This window comes from Pinus tabuliformis, chromosome 8, assembly GCF_031772625.1.
Source record: "Pinus tabuliformis cultivar Carrire ecotype Pingquan chromosome 8, CPIR1, whole genome shotgun sequence".
Lineage (NCBI taxonomy): Eukaryota > Viridiplantae > Streptophyta > Pinopsida > Pinales > Pinaceae > Pinus > Pinus tabuliformis.
In genome coordinates, this window is record NC_142294.1 from 796491772 (window position 1) to 796503729 (window position 11958).

Below are 11958 nucleotides of genomic sequence, written 5' to 3' on the forward strand. Positions count from 1 at the left end.
TATAGAGACAATGATAGCGTGACATCAGGAACAAGAAGAAATAGATTGAATCGAATAGAATAATAGCTCATTTTCCTCTTTTTACAATGGAGGAGGATTGATAGGCAGATCCTCCAATTATGAGCAACAATGTACAGAGAGACGTTATTAATAAGACCAACACGACTTGCAGATTCATGAGAAAGCTTTGGGTTTTGCCTTGAAATGGGTTGAAATTCAAACGTCACTAATGGTGTAAACTCCCACCGGTCTAGAAACGTTACTAATGGCGGTAAACTTCCATTTCTAATATACTCCAATATAATAAGTTACTCCAAGAATAAGTTAAAAGTTAATTTATGTGAAATATTATTAGGTTATTTTTGAATATGAATTTTATATTTTTAATTTAATTATTAATTAGATAATAAGATTTAATTATAATAATTAATTTAAAATATTTATAATAGTATACACAAATTAAAAGTTCAGATTTATTTATAAATTAGTTATGTATTTTTTCAGGTTTCAATTAAATTGATTAATTTAAAGAAATGTTATCTGAATTATGGTTTTGTGTATAGGTGATATTGATAATCCATGGTATTGACCAATAGTATTGTAACAAAATGTATTTAAAAATTTAAGAATAACTATGATAAAATGGGGTAAATGTGCATGGTTAATAATCTTGTTCTTTGTGTTTTTAAATATATATATGGTTAATATATATATTATTTTTTTTATAATCTATAATAATGAAAATGTTATAATTTAATTATTTTTTATTATATTTTTAATTTTAGCAAAGCTAAACATGTGGTGAGGTAAAAAAATAATTGTGAAGTTAGAAATAATTAATTCCTACTTGTCTATGGTTGTAATTCTCTATTTGAAGAGTTTGTTTCTACATAATAGGAATTACTTAGAATATAGTTTCTCCTAGTTTAGTGTGTGGTTGAGAGAATCTCTCAACCACACTACTGTACGTCTAAGATAGAATTCCTGTCTTGAGACTTTTGCCTATATAAATATGTGTGTAATTTCCTTGATGCAAGATATAGAATATTTTTGAGTGTGTGCTATTTTATCTTGGTATCGGAGCGTCAAAGCCCGTAAGGGCCTAGGCCTCAACCTCGTCCTGGGTCGAGGGAAATAATTGAGAATATATTTTTTGTTTTAGTTTTTTTTTTAAGTGTCCATCATTTGTCGAAACCTGTGGTTATTTTTTGTGGTCTTAGCTTCGACAGAGAATCTTTGTTCCCAGATCTGTGGAGGAGTTGCAGAGGTCAACTGTCAGCGTTGTTGCTATGTTTTTGGAGTGGTGGCCCATCGTGTAAAAGATCGCTGGTGTGGCCACTGGAATACATGTCATGGATTTGGAATTGGTGTGGAGGCAGCAATTGGTATAGTGGTTGCAGCGGCCTGCACTTAGTGGGAGCGACCTGTGTGGAGATAGGGCGATAGCTCAACTTAGAACGAAGGTTGTGGAGGTGCTCCGAGGTTCATTGAGCCGAAGGTCTAGAAGTGTGGCACCGATCACGGGATCTGCGAGATCCGAGAGGATCACTGCATAGATCCAGTGTATTCAGGACGTTCTAAACTCGGTTGCCGATAAATACCTGCGGGCGTCCTTATTGAGCGAAGGAAATAAGATCGGCATATCGGCGGATTAAGTGAATCTTAGATAAAGAGATCTCACCAGTCTCGCTAAATATCTTGTAGTGATGTGTTTGATATGAGTGAGTCGATCTCATCAATATCTCGTAGCACCGTGTTTTGTCACCAGATCACACTAGTATTGCCGGATTGCGTTGCTAGATTGGTCATCGGATTGCTCTATAGCAGGAAAGTGAATCAAAAGAATTGAGATCTATTGTGGAAGGTGCATCGCGCTAAAATGGGATCCGAGATCTATTGCTGGATTTGTGGCATCTTCAAAGCCAGAGATCTACATGTATGCAGTCATGGGTGGTTGCTATTAGATATTTTCTACCATTATCAACGATATGCTGGAGAAAGCGGATCGATTTGTTGTGATCAAGCTGCTGGAGGCTGCGTACTAGTTGGAAAGAGAGCTTAGTGCTAGTGATCGAGGAGTTGAGGTCACTCGTGGTGCAGAATGGAGCAATGTGCATCACTAGATACGCAGCTACTTGTTCTGCTTTAGAGCCCACGGGAATCGTTGCTCATTGTCGAGCGTGGAGAACAGTTGCAGCGTGAAAGCAGTTCTAGTGTTGCGTAGGACTGAGCCTGGAGCGTTGTTGGTAAAAGCTCTAGAAGGCTACACAAATCGAATCTCAAGAAGCAGATCTATTTGTTGTATTGTTCCTGGCTGCGTGGAGATGGACGCTACCCAAATCTGAATGATCTGAGTTGTGCCATTGCAGTGGGTAGTAAAGGAGTTCCATGGAAAGAGTGTTGGAGAACATTGGAGCGCTGGTTTCTTTGGGCAACCAACAGAGGAATGATCAGTTCCTGTCAGGGCCATGGGCATGTCAATGGCCAAGACGTGAAAGACAACAATGAGTTCCTTGTTGACATTCTTGGTGAATTCTTAACACATAATGGGCATTTGGTTGCTTTGGATTGTGGAGTAGTTGGGAGGGTCACAAAGAGCTGACTTCTAAAGCATTTTCATGAGGTGGATCTGGTAGAACCTGTTTCACATTTTCTGGAAAAGTGCTCCTGAAAAGATGAAGGTTGGCAGTCAGTCCAAATCAGTGGCAAATCATTCTGTGAATTTTTACTGTATTTCTCTGCGGGAATTCACCCCAGACGAAGGCAGATATGATGTTATATGGATTCAATGGTGTATTGGTCACCTTACAGATGCTGATTTCGTTGCATTTTTTTTAATCGAGCCAAGGGGGGATTATATATATACAAAATGAAGGCCCATAAAGGCTTTCCTCAAAAAATTGTATCCAATCAAAATGTATGCATTGACAACAGAGCCACCTGCAATCGTGCAAGAGGTTTCCCATGAAAGAAGATCAAAGAGATGAACTAAGAAATCCCCAATCATGTTAGCAGGACTGGTTGCAAAAGGTGCTCAGTGATCATTAAGAGCAATGCAATCAGAGTGATGTGCAGGCATTGGTCAACTTCAAGTAAACTGTTAGCAGTTCGAGTCCTCTACATTGGGATGTCAACAAGAGTTACTGCGTGGAGAAGAAAGCAGCGTGGGTAAATTTTTTTTTGGTGAGCTGTTGGTGAGTGCGGATCTCCTCAACGTTCTTGATGCCTTGCTACTACGCCAGTCTGCTGCGTGGTTTGTTTGCAACTCACTAGTATGTTTGGTGCAGATCAAAAGTGTTTCCATGATGTCATGTTATATATTGTTTTAAGAATGGTCATGTGAGTAATGTAAATCTAGTTGAAAGAATTAATTTATTTATTGTGACATTTATCTTGGCAAACTATTGTCACGAGTATAAATCTATGTTGGAATTTGCCATTCCACTAATAGACAAATTTATTTGCAGGAATGTTCTACTACCAGATATGATGATGACATGACAATGAAAATGGCATCAAAGAATAGTGGTTGGAGCTGCATGATGATCGCGTTTGTGTGATCAGGGGAGTAGATTGTGATGGAAAGCAGTGAGCATGAGGTAGCATGCTTGAGAGCAGTGACTAGCCTTGATACTGTAGGGGAAGTGGCATTGTTTCCAGGGGAGTAGATACTGAAACGCAACAGAGGAATGGACCGTGGAGTCCTGGATTATTGTTCTTGAAGGGAAAATTGTGTTCTCTTCGTATGGCTGTGTGCCTATGTCTGGATCATCAGTGTTTGAATGCACTGCATTGAGTCCAGGTGAAAAGTCGTCAATCCGTTTCTTTATCAGTAGACCCCTCACAGGTATCGTTGGTGAAAAATGGCTGCTGGTATGTTTGGAAAATAATCATCTATGGGCAAAGATAGAGAAATTAAACCTGAAGAATTTATGCTTTATTTAGTTTCTTGGAATCATGTTTAAAGTTATTGAGCCTTATTGAGCCTAGCTAACTCAATGTAGGCAAAGTTATTTTGTTAGAATTTGCAACTCTAACGAATGACAGGTTAAGCATGGAGTTCCAAGAAGTTATTTGAACAGACAAGGATGCCCAAGATGTGAACAATGAATAGATGAGGTAAAGCAGCAGCGACAAAGTTTATGGTGGACAACAAAGTAGATGTTTGTTTAAGTTAGTGTGGTTTGTGGAATAGACTCCCTAACATGTTATAAGCATGTCTAGTTGTCTTAATGGTCAGTGTATGTATCCAAAAACTCCAAAATGTTGAACGAAATGTAAGCCTTTTAAAGGTATTTGAAAGTTCGTGGTGATCTTAAAACCACTTTGTAATGGATTGCCTTTGTGGCTGGTTGGTGGTGAGCCAGAAACCACATACAGAGCCTTAGTGGCTACAGGATTTGCCCGGTGGTGGCAGATCGGACTTGCCCGGTGGTGGCAGAGCCTTAGTGGCTACAGGATTTGCCCGGTGGTGGCAGATCGGACTTGCCCGGTGGTGGCATATTGCCTGAGTGGCTAACGTGTACACGGGAGCTTTGTGCTTGTAGGAGCAGGTGGATTGCAGTAACACCTGGCTCACGGTCTCAGATATTGGTGTGTCTGAGCATAAGAGGGTTGGTGCACTTTTCTATCTGACAGTTGCGTCGAAAGGCGCAATCAGCGCAACTATTTGCGATTGTTATTTGGACATGAATATTTGGCTTAGAAAGGCACTGATCTCTCTTTGTTTTGGAAGTTTTGCACATGCAATTTGCCTGATGGTGGTGGATTTGTAGGTACATATATGTAGTGATAATGGTCGACAGAATCATGTATGCAAAAGGACTAGCAGTTGCAGCGGTTGGTACCCATACATTCCGGTGGATGGTTGCTCTTTTATATGGACGTCGACATATTTCTTTGTTATATTTGACCACAACCAGACTTTGTGAATCACTAACATGACAAGTAGTCATTAAGGGGGGAGTTAGAAATAATTAATTCCTACTTGTCTATGGTTGTAATTCTCTATTTGAGGTGTTTGTTTCTACATAATAGGAATTAGCTAGAATATAGTTTCTCATAGTTTACTGTGTGGTTGAGAGAATCTCTCAACCACACTACTGTACGTCTAAGATAGAATTCCTATCTTGAGACTTTTGCCTGTATAAATATGTGTGTAATTTCCTTGATGCAAGATATAGAATATTTTTGAGTGTGTGCTATTTTATCTTGTGATTATTATGGATTGATGTCTATAGGTGTTCCCGAGCCATTTAATTTATATAGCTAAACTAATCATAAAAACCTTGTGCAAAACAATAAGAGAGCTTGCTCCTTTTTGTATCCTCACCCCACCTTGTAACCACCCAAATGAAACATACTAAGTGTCATCTCCAATAACTTAAGATAAAGTAGTTATATCATAAATAAAAAAAATTCCACATTCTCGTGAATATTTATAAAATGTACGTGTATGATATAAACATAACAATGTATAGATTGGTAGCACTTAATATGGCTAAAAACCATAAAAAACAAGATAAATAGTTGTTATGCATCATAGAGCGTGCCTCCACAACTATAACTATTTAATTGACTAAAGGTTATACGGAGTGCATAGAAAACTCGGCACAATGAAGGAAAAAGCTCTTGTGCAAAATTCTCCAAACAGATTTCTTCGCACAGTAAAAGGTTTCTACACACCCACCTCGGTGTTGGTGAATTAGAAGGAAAAATAGGAAAGAATTACACACATTCAATTATATATTGACCAAGAAAACACCATAACTAACTGGAAACCAAACACACACATAGACACAGAATTGACGTGGTAAAACCTCGACAATGTGTTAAGGAAACATCCACGGGGCAAGGGATTGGAATATATTATTCAACAATGATTCTCCACTCATATACATTCCATGGGCATTCACCAGTTTTATATCATCGACCTCCGTTACATAACTGAAAATTCGGTATAAAACTGACTAATTACATTTTACCCAAAATTACTAATTTGTTGTCAAACTAACAAACTCCACCTTGACAACAATTTTCCTAATCCCTTGCCCATGCCCATTCATCATCTTTTCTGCAAGCCAAGAGAAGCTAAACCCCACCGCAGCTTCTTTATTGTAACTGGCTTTGTGAACATATCTGCACAATTCTCTCGCGTATGGACCTTTTGAAGAGTTACTTTTCCGCCATCGATCACATGTCTCAGAAAATGATACCTTACATCAATGTGCTTGGTTCTGCTATGATAAGCAGGGTTTGTAGCCAAGTGAATAGCACTTTGACTATCACATAGTAAATTCACTTTCTCCTGCGTTCTTCCAATTTCATCGAGCAGACCCTTTAACCAGATTGCTTCTTTACTGGAATCTGAAGCAGCTATATATTCAGCTTCGATAGTGGACAACGCAACTGCTTCTTGAAGCTTTGACATCCAACTAATTGCTCCACCTGCAAGAGTAAAGACATAACCTGTAGTAGATCTTCTTTTGTCCAAATCACCTACATAGTCAGCATCTACATATCCGCAGACTGATCCTTCACTACCATTAAAGACGATGCAATGGTCACTTGTGCCTCTTAGATATCAAAGCACCCATTTCACTGCTTGCCAATGTTCTTTACTTGGATTTGCCATGAACCTACTGACAACTCCAACTTCATGTGAAATGTCAAGTCTTGTAGATACCATCGCATACATTAAGTTGCCTACAGCATTTGCATATGGTACATGAGACATATACTGCTTTTCTTCATTAGCTCTAGGACTTAAAACTGGAGAAAGATTAAAATGGGAAGCTAGTGGAATATTAACAGGTTTCACATTGTTCATAGAGAACTTTTCAAGTACTTTCTCCACATACTTCTGCTGTGATAACCAAAGCTTACCATTTTTCCTATCTCTGTGTATCTCCATGCCCAAGATATGTTTTGCTGCTCCAAGATCCTTCATATCAAATGTCCTAGAGAGTTGAGCCTTTAGCTTGTTGATCTCTTCCATGCTTTTGCTTGCAATAAGCATATCGTCAACATACAAAGCTAAGATAATGAATATGCCATTGAAACTTTTGAAGTATACACAATGATCATACTCACTTCTTATAAAGTTCTGGCTCACCATGAAGGAATCAAACTTCTTGTACCATTGTCTCAGAGACTGCCTCAGACCATACAATTATTTTCTGAGCTTGCAAACTAATCTTCTGCTGTGACCTTGTACAAAACCTTCTGGTTGTTCCATATATATCTCTTCATCCAAATCACCATGTAGAAATGTCTTTTTAACATCTAACTGTTCTAACTCAAAATTAAGTAACGCAGTTAGTGCCAACACATTACGAATAGAAACAAGCTTTACAACTGGAGAAAAAATCCCATAAAAGTCTATACCTTCAACCTGAGAATACCCTTTTGCTACCAGTCTCGCCTTGAATACCTTTCGATACTTCCATCAACTTTTCGTTTTAGCTTGAAGACCCATTTGCATCCAACAACACTTCTCCCTTCAGGAAGCTCTACAAGATCCTAGGTATTGTTCTTGGCTAAGGAGTCTGTTTCTTCTTCCATAGCCGCTTTCCATTTCTCGCTATCTGTATCATCTACTACTTCTTGATAACAAGAAGGTTCCCCATATTCAGTAATCAAAGCAAAAGATGAAGCAGAATCTTCATACCTTTTGGGAGTTTTCCTTTCCCTTGTAGACCTTCTAAGAGCGACTGGTTGCTGAATTGGTTCAGAAACTTGCATTGGTTCAGAAGCTTCAACGACTTCCTTTGTGTCTTCAACACCTTTTTCTCCAGAAGTCTCTCCTTCCTTTCGACTGTCACCGAAAGGTCTAGCCTCCAACTGAACTCGTTGATTCGGCGATACCTGTTCCTGTTCAATTCTTTCAACATTTGATTTTAACAGAGAGGATTCATCAAATGTTACATCTCTACTAATGACTATCTTCCGCAATGTAGGATCCCACGACCTATATCCTTTCACTGCATAGTCATACCCAACAAAGACATAACATTTCGACTTTGGATCTAATTTTGAACGCTGATTTTTTGGAATGAGAGAATAGGCATCACAGCCAAATATCCTCAAATGTGAATAGTCACAAGACTGACCTATCCAAACTTCTTTAGGAATTTTACAATAAATTGCTACTGAAGGTGATCTGTTAACTAAATAACAAGCAGTAGATACTGCTTCTGCCCACAACTCCTTTTGCAAGTTAGCATTGCTGATCATGCTTTTGGCTCTTTCCATAAGAGTCTGATTCATACGCTCAGCAACACCATTTTGCTGAGGAGTATAAACAACAGTTTTGTGTCCAACAATTCCCTCATCCTTACAGTATTGTTCAAATTCAACTGAAGTGAACTCACCACCATTGTCAGTTCTTAAACATTTAATAGATTTGCTTGTTCTTTTCTCTACCATTACTTTAAATTGTTTAAAGACATTTAATACATCAGCTTTCCTTTTTAGCATATAGACCCAAACTTTACGAGAGTAATCATCAATAAACGTTAAAAAATACAATGCACCTCCATATGACACAATAGGGGATGGTCCCCACAGATCAGAATGAATATAGTCTAAAACATCTTTACTATTATGATTTCCAACTTTAAATCTCTGTTCACACTGTTTTCTAGACACACAATGTTTACAAAAATCTAACTTCAAGGATTTCAGATCGGGAAGAGATTTACGTTTCATCAGTATCTGAAGACCTTTCTCACTCATATGACCCAATCGCTGATGCCATAGACGAGTACCTGCTTCTTCCTTTTCTGATGCAACCGCTGCTTCACTAACCTGAGTACTTCCTTTTAACCTGTAAATATTTCCGACCTTTTCTACCTTCATAACCACAAGGGCTCCTTTAAAGACTTTGAAGACGCCATCCTGTCATGTAAACTTATAACCATCTGAATCCAACACTCCCAAAGAAATCAAATTTTTCTTCAAATCAGGTACATGTCTAACACTAGTTAATGTTCTAACTGTGTTATCATACATCTTAATCCTGATATCTCCCATCCCAACAGTCTAACATGACACATTGTTACCCATAAACACAGAACTACCGTTTACATTTTTATACGAAGTAAACCAATTTCTATGTGGGCACATGTGATGCAAAGCACCAGAGTCTAATAGACAACTATCTAAACCCTGAGAGACATTACATTCAGGTGAAGTTTCATCTATCATACATAATTCTTCAGCAGATAAAACTTCGTCCGTCATACCTAAATCGACCTGATTCGCTTTCTTCTTCGGGTTTTCGGATTCCTTTCGTTTCCAACAGTCCTTCTTCAAGTGTCCAATTTTACCGCAGTTCCAACATTTTGCCTTACACTTCTTGCCCTTCGATTTCGACCTGGAAGACCCCCTTGGTTTTTCTCCTCTTTCCTTTGAGCGTCCTCTAGCGACCATGGCTTCTGATGTAGCTGTTTCAGTGCTGGATTTCCTTCGTACTTCTTCAGACAGGAGAGCTGCCACGACTGATTCAAACTTCAAAGAATCAGTAGTGCTCAATCTGATTAAAGTTACGAAGTGATCCCATGATTCAAGTAGAGAACACAGCAAGGTTATGGCTTTATCTTGTTCCTATATTTTGACTTCCATATCTGTTAATTGACATATTAGTGTATTAAAAACATTCAAATGTTCTGCAACGTTTGAACCTTCTTTCATTCGAAGACTGTATAACTGTCTTTTCAGATAAATTATGTTGGTTAATGACTTTCTCATATAGAGTTTTTCAAGTTTTTCCCACAATCCTGACGTTGTAGTCTCTTCAACAATGTTGAGGAGAACTTCATCTGCTAGGCATAACCGGATGGTACTGAGAGCTCGGGCATCCAAGTCCTTCCAGTCTGAAGTAGTCATGGTAGCAGGTTTCTTAGTTGCCCCATCCAATGCCTTGTGCAACCCTTGTTGCACAAGCAAATCCCTAACATTCAGTTTCCAAAGAGAAAAATTGCTCTTTCCGATGAATTTCTCCACCTCGAATTTTGCATTCGACATCTTGGCCATTTTTCTAGGATTTCAATCTTCAGTCCTTAAACTAGGGTTTTTCCTTTTAAGAAAAATAATCTATCTTTGAACTAGAGTTTATATTTCTCTTTCAAAAATAATAACTTTTCTTTATTTACAGACCCTTTCTTGCAAACCCCTTTGTTATTTTTTTAACAAACAAACAAAGAAACCCTTCCTTCTTTTTTTTCCTCCAATATTTGTATAAAAAACCACCCTTCAAAAAAAAACTTGACTTGATTTCAATCTGTTGTCTTTGCTTAAAAAAATTTTTTGCTGAAAATAAAAAATTCTGGAAACTCTGATCAATACCCGGATTTAACAGCAACTTGATTTAACCTGCAGAACCTCGCGCCTCTCCACTCCACGCAGGTTCCTCTTCAGGTGACTTGGCCTGCCTTCAATGGCTCTGGCATGCAAGAACTCTTGAAGAGCTTCAGCAATGATTCCAGCAGGTCCACGCAGAGCAGAGAATAGCTCTTCACGCAGGTCACACGGTTCCTTCACGCAGCAAAGAAACGCCCAGCAGGTCCACGCAGAGCAGAGAACAGCTCTTCACGCAGGTCACACGGCTCCTTCACGCAGCAAAGAAACGCCTCACGCAGGTCTCAGGGAGGTCGCCTTTCACGCAGGGAGGTCTTCACACAACTTTTCACTTTCACGCTCCTTCTTCACGCAGCAAAGAAAAAACCGCCTCACGCAGATACAGCCTCACGCTGATACAGCTTCACGCCCAGGTTTTGGACTCACGCCTCACGCTGATACAGCCACCACCAATCGCTCGGCCCTCGGAGCTTTGATACCACTTGTTGGTGAATTAGAAGGAAAAATAGGAAAGAATTACACACATTCAGTTATATATTGACCAAGAAAACACCATAACTAACTGGAAACCAAACACACACATAGACACAGGATTTACGTGGTAAAACCTCGACAATGTGTCAAGGAAATGTCCACGGGGCAAGGGATTGGAATATATTATTCAACAATGATTCTCCACTCATATACATTCCATGGGCATTCACCAATTTTATATCATCGACCTCCGTTACATAACTGACAATTCGGTATAAAACTGACTAATTACATTTTACTCAAAATTACTAATTCGTTGTCAAACTAACACTCGGCACACACTTCCTCTTCATAGCCAGCTCCGCACACGCGTTCCATTGCATAACTTCCTCCACACAGTGACCTCCGCATAGCTTCCTTCGTACATGCTTCTTCCGCACACGTTTCCTCCACATAACCTCTTCCACACACTTAATACACATAAAAATCTCCCCACAAAACATGTAGTGAGCATGAGGTCTTTGGTTGAGATTGGAATTTTGTAATTTGTCTTATAGGACATGAATATGAATAATGTGACAATGGAAAATAATGATATACCTCTCTTCACTCTTTAGGCTAGAATTTTGTAATTTGTCTTACCAATGGAGCATGGATAATGTCGCAGTGCAAAATAATTATATACTTCTATATACTTCTCTTCACTCCCACACATGTTCCAAATTTCAATGGATACAAATTTGGCCGAAGAATTGTAATTATATGTAAAATTACTCAAAAGTGATTCGTTGTAGATTTTCCATTCTACATTATATAGGTATATTCCATCACTAGCCACGGATAGAGCATAAAGCGAGAGACAAGATCCACTAAGCCTCCTTTGACTCCTTCAAAAATTTGAGTAAGGCGTATTTTGAGCAGAAGCTTGACCGATGTTACTGTAATAAATACAATTATCCATTTGCAAAATTCATTGCTAGAAATACAACGAAAAAATCAAGCTACAGAACACGCTGGAAACTCTAACAAACATTTATTAGTATCGATGCTTCGCAGAGAGACATTTTTTAATTGATTTTCTGGTTTATCATTGCATTAATGATTTTGTGTTCGAGAAGTTTCAAC

At 38.6% G+C, this 11958-nt stretch overlaps 1 pseudogene; it reads left to right on the forward strand.

The window, feature by feature from the left end:
* The first annotated feature begins 2446 nt into the window (after window positions 1–2446).
* LOC149237962 (alpha N-terminal protein methyltransferase 1 pseudogene) lies at window positions 2447–3041 on the forward strand (annotated as a pseudogene).
* The last annotated feature ends 8917 nt before the right edge of the window (window positions 3042–11958 follow it).